At 39.7% G+C, this 5,422-nt stretch overlaps 1 non-coding gene across 1 annotated transcript; it reads right to left on the bottom strand.

Moving 5' to 3' along the window:
* Positions 1-5,106: 5,106 nt before the first annotated feature.
* On the bottom strand, positions 5,107-5,177 carry TRNAG-UCC (transfer RNA glycine (anticodon UCC)). Its single transcript has one exon. It is a non-coding gene; the product is annotated as a tRNA-Gly (tRNA).
* Positions 5,178-5,422: the final 245 nt, after the last annotated feature.

The raw sequence follows: 5,422 nt of genomic DNA, 5'->3' as shown, positions 1-5,422 counted from the left end.
ACACTTGCAAATATAAAATATGAAAGTGTCTCACGTGACCGTAGGAACGCAGAGTCCAAAATCCACAGGGCAGGCTGCGAAGCTGATGACTCTGATGGATGGCCTGGATGAACTCCCCAGGAGAGGCTCACCAGCGAAAGCAGGAATGGAACCTATCTCCTCTGAGTCCTCCTTAAAAGGCTTCCCATGATTGCATTTAACATCACTAATTGCAGAAGACACTCCCCTTTGGCTGATTGCAAATGAAATCAGCTGTGGATGTAGCTGACGTGATCATGACCTAATCCTATGAAATGTCCTCATTGCAACAGACAGGCCAGCGCTTGCCCAATCAGATGAACAGGTACCACAACTTGGCCAAGTTGACACCTGTCCCTAACCATGACAGGATTTAATAGTAAGAGCCAATTATTTTCAAGTTGCCTTTCAAAAAATTCAGATATACCCAAACTTGGCAGTAACCCCCAGCATTTTAGCTTGTTTTTCTCATCTCAGAATCATAGAATAGCCATATAGTATTTCAACTCATTCTGATATTGAAGAACACAAGGCTTGCTATTAAGAAATGTAGCAATTAATTCTGACTGCAAAATAATGCTAATATTATTGCTCAGTTTGACTGTCTAAACACATCCATCTAAATACTAAATACTAAAAACACATACATCTAAAAGTGAAAAGTGCATTTTAGATAGTCTAATTAGTAGTATATAGCTTCTCAAATTTAATGTGCATTATCATTTGACCCAGCACTTCCTCTCCTGGGTATCTACCCATGAGAAATGAGAAGACATGCTCACATGAAGACTTGATCACAGATGTCCTTACAGCATTATTCATAATAGCCCCAAATGAGAAATAACTCAGATGTCCTTCAACTAGGGAATGGATGGGCAAAATGTGGTACATTCATCCAACGGAATATTGTTCAGCATTAAAAGGAATTGAACTAGTAAAACATGTTCCAATATGGGTGAACCTCAAAAACCTGATGCTGAATGAATTAAGCCTCCATAAAAGAGGCAAATTTATAGAGACAGTGGATCAGTAGTTGCCTGAGACAGGGGGTGGGAATGGGGATTCATGGCAACTGGGTGCAAGGGACCTTGCTGGGGTGGTGGAAATGTTCTAAAACTAATGTATGTTGATGGTTGCACAACTTGGTGAGTTTACTAAAAGTTATTGAATTGTACACTTGAAATGGATGGATTATGTGATATGTAAAATGTCTCAAAGTCGAAAAACAATTTTAACATGCAATTGAATAATCTGGTGATCTCTTTAAAATGCAGACTCTGAATCAGTAGGTTTGGGTTAAGAGTTTCAGATTTGCATTTCTAATCAACTGAGTGATGCTGAGGCTCTTAGTCCATGGCCTTCGTTTTAAGTAGCAAGGAAAAAGATGCCCCAGCTTCCTGTTTCTATGATCCAGTCAGTCCAGACAAATGATACCCTTCCTTGGGCTGTGCTTATAATGATGGGGCATCCTCAATGTGTTCCTTCTTGACTCCTCATCTGCAGTGGACCATGTCACCACTGTACCAATTCCTAAATGAAAACTTTTTTACTTTTCCCCATCCTTTTCTTCACACACCTAAGCCACCAGTTCTCTACTATAAATCAGGATCAACTAAGGAATTGGTCAAGATGCAGAGTCCTGTAACCATTCCTGAATTTTGAATCAGTAGGACAGGATCTGGGACCAAGAAATCTGTCTTTGTAACAACCACACTAGGTGATTCTTAACCAAGTGATTCAAGGACTATCCATTGCAAAATACTATTTCCAAACCAGCACAGCCCCGTAGAAAAATAATGTGAGCCACATGTGTACTTTCAACTTTCCTGATAGCTACATTAAAAAAAGTATCAAGAACAGCTGAAATTTAATTTTAATAATATATTTTTCTTTAACCCACTATATCTAAAATAGTATCATTTAAAAATGTAATCAATATAAATCAATATATCAATACATTTTACATTCTTTATCAGTAATCATTTTTTGAAATCTAATGTGTATTTTACACTCAACAGCACATCTCATTTCAGACAACCACTTTCCAAGCACTCCATTTATGAAGCCCCACTCCGGACCTAGTAAATCAAACTCTAGCATGGGGCCCAGCAATCTGTGTCCTAGCAAGCCTCCCAGGTGATCTGATGAACACTCAAGTTTGAGAACTACTGATCTAGGCTATTGTTCCATGAATTGGCTGCACATCAGAATCACCTGGGAAACTTTAAAACAAACAACAAAGTTGCCTGGGTTTTGATCCCAAAAATAAAAATTTTGAATCACCAGCCTTCCTGGTGATTCTAATATGCAGCAAAGTTTAAACAAAGTTTGAAAATGCTCCTCACTATCTCATATAGGCATCTCCTTTATCTTAACTCCACAGTCATTTGCTGGAACCCCTACCATCATTCTTCTGGAATATTTCAACTTTTCTCACCAAGCTCCCTACTTCCAGGATTCTTATTCTTTCTATTTTGAATATCTAGACAAAAATAGTCTTTTTAATCTGCTTCTACAACTCCCTTCCTTTAAATCCCCATTTTCAACCCCCATCTCCAGGTCCCAATTTGCTTGATTTACTCAGCAACCCTTATCCCTTCACTCCACCTTTCTCAGCCCCGAAGCACCCTTACTCACCTACCTGGGATGTCACCCATTTTTTGGTCCCATCCCACTGCACATGTAACTCCATGACTTTGGACACTTGCCTTGTCTTTCTTATCCTTGCTCCCTCTTTCCTGTATTTCAGAGGAATCCCTGAGAGTTCAAATCTTACCCCAAGCCTCTCCAGAGACAGAGAGCCTGGAGAGAAGCTCAACTTACAAGCCCCTTTTCCTACCACTGCTAACAGTTTCAGTTCACACCTCCATTTTCCACACCCTTCGGCACTGGCAGTTCACTTGGAGGATGGTGAATCTTTGGGAATGTCATCTGGTCATGTGCAGAAGGAGTAGGGGAGAAGTAAAACTTCGTTGTTCTTCTCTCTGCCTCATACATTTTTAATGAAAAAGCAGCTACATGGTATGCCTGTGTGCAGCCCACACAAACAACACAGGTTGTATGTTTATGCATATGTAAATATGTATAGTTAAAGCACCCTCTAGTGGAACACCTAGAGAAGATCTCATTTTCTGCAGAAGTTCACCCTCAAAAAAAGAACAGCATCATAAGAAAAAAGAGCATCCATCTGTAGCTTCTTTGTATTCATGGCAGGGTGCTCAGTGGGGAGAGGAAAGAGAATGGACTAAACTGGCTGATCTGAAGGCTTCACATGGATGTACCAAGATGTAGGAAAGTAGTATTTGGAGGTTACAGCTGCCTCAAGGAAGGATTTTGCAGATTACTGTGGGGTTCATATAGTGCACGAAGCTGCCCACCCCATTTCAAATCAGGTAGGACAAAGATGGGTTATTTACTAGTGGGCTAACTGGGTTGCTAACAGGAAACAGATAAATTTGAAGTCTTCCTGTTCTTTTTTTACACTAAAATTCCAAACTAAAATATAAAAGACTACAAGAAAGCAGAGGAGATGATTTTAGCATGGTGAATGCTTGCCAAATGTAGCCCCAAATCCATAAAGCTATAAAAGAAACTATTGATAAATTGTATTACATAAAATAAAATTCTTCTCCATGACAACAACAAGCCCTGTACAGGGTCAAAAGACAAATAATAAACAAGGGAGAAATCACAGATAACACAAAGGGATTATTTCTTTTATATAGTGTTCTGTAAATCAATACACGAACGACTAACAATCCAATAGAAAAAAAATGGACAAGGCATATGAACAGAAGGCCACAAAGGAGAACATTTTTTAAATCTGCTCTTAAATATACATGACAGTGCTCAATCTCATTCATAACAGTTGTTTTTCAAGATCAGGGAGTGGGAAACTGCACTGATGGGGGTGGGAGAATAGAGGTGAGATGGGGAAGTTGTATATGGGAGTGGAGAGTATAAACTGAAACACTGTCCATGGTGAGCAGTTTCACAATAGCTGTCAAAATAAGTAGCAGCCAAACAGGTTGACTTGCATGTATTTAGCTTACAGCTATGCCTGCAGACGTGTGAAATGATGCATGCATGAGGAAATTCATAGCAGCAGAGTTTTAAAGAGCAAAATCTTGGAAAACTAAATGTCCTTCAGTAAGGGGCTGGTGGCATAAATCATCCACATAATACAATGCTAGGCAGCCACGGACTCGTATGTTCCAAAGAAATGAGTAGGCTCTAATACAGAGATATGGATTGACCTTCTAGCTATAGAAAGTGAAAAGGCAAGGTGAAGGAGGATGTTGAGGGTTTTCACACCATTGTTTTTTTAAACATAAGGATCCATGAAAGATATTTTTCTCAGGTCTTAGAACCAACTGGTGAATTTTTTTTTTTGCCTGTTTTTGTTGTTGTTTTGCTTTATTTTAATTCAATTATCCTAAGGGGAAAACATGGACATGATAAAAGAACTGTTGGCTTGTATGTTATGGGCACTGTATCATGCAGCTGCTGGCATTTTCCTCTTTGTACTAGCTGCTGGAAAGCCCAGAGCCACTTTAGTAGCTAACCCCTTTTGATGTACAGCATCTTGGGGCATGACTATTTTATACTAAACTAACTGGTATGTTGGGGGCTAACTTGTGTCCCTGAAAAAAGGCATGTTCAGGTCCCAGTGCCTGGTCCTGGAGATGTGAGCTCATTTGTAAATAGCACCTCTGATGATGTTATTAAAGACGTGCCCAACTGAATGTCCCTATAAGCAAAGGAAATTGAACACGGAAAAAAAAGCCACATAGAGGAGAAGAAATCAAAGTCAACAGAACCCAGAGGAGAAAGGATATGGCATCACCATATGCATCCATGTGACAGAAAAGTCAAGAGCCAAGGAATGCCAGTAGCCATCCCCTAGAATATGACATTCTCCAGGGGCAAAGCATCACTTCACTGACGCCTCAATTTTGGACTCTTCCTAGCTTCAAAACCTTGAGCTTCAAATTCCCATTGTTTAGGCCAACCTCATCATATGGCATTTGTTTTAGCAGCTGGAAAACTAAAACACTGTGGTTCAGCTCTTTCCTTTTGGGGAATGGGTGCACGGTCTGGGAATCGAACCCAGGTCTCCCGCATGGAAGGCGAGCATTCTACCACTGAACCAACCATGCACTCCAGCTCTTTTTTAAAATCTTGATTTTCTAAACCATTATCTTAGATGCATAGTATAAACTGCTTCAAATTCAACTTATAATGAGGCAAGCATATATATTTTTAAATACCAACAAAAAGAAAGCTAAATGAAGAAAAGAAGATTTAATATGCTATCATTTGCATTAAAAGGAATCAATGTATACGCTCACCTGTGCATAGAATATTGCTGCAGGGGCTAGGAGACAGAGGTGGAAGGGAATCT

This window comes from Tamandua tetradactyla, chromosome 1, assembly GCF_023851605.1.
Source record: "Tamandua tetradactyla isolate mTamTet1 chromosome 1, mTamTet1.pri, whole genome shotgun sequence".
NCBI lineage: Eukaryota > Metazoa > Chordata > Mammalia > Pilosa > Myrmecophagidae > Tamandua > Tamandua tetradactyla.
The sequence above is the reverse complement of the archived record's forward strand: the minus strand, read 5'-3'. Positions and strand labels throughout refer to the sequence as shown.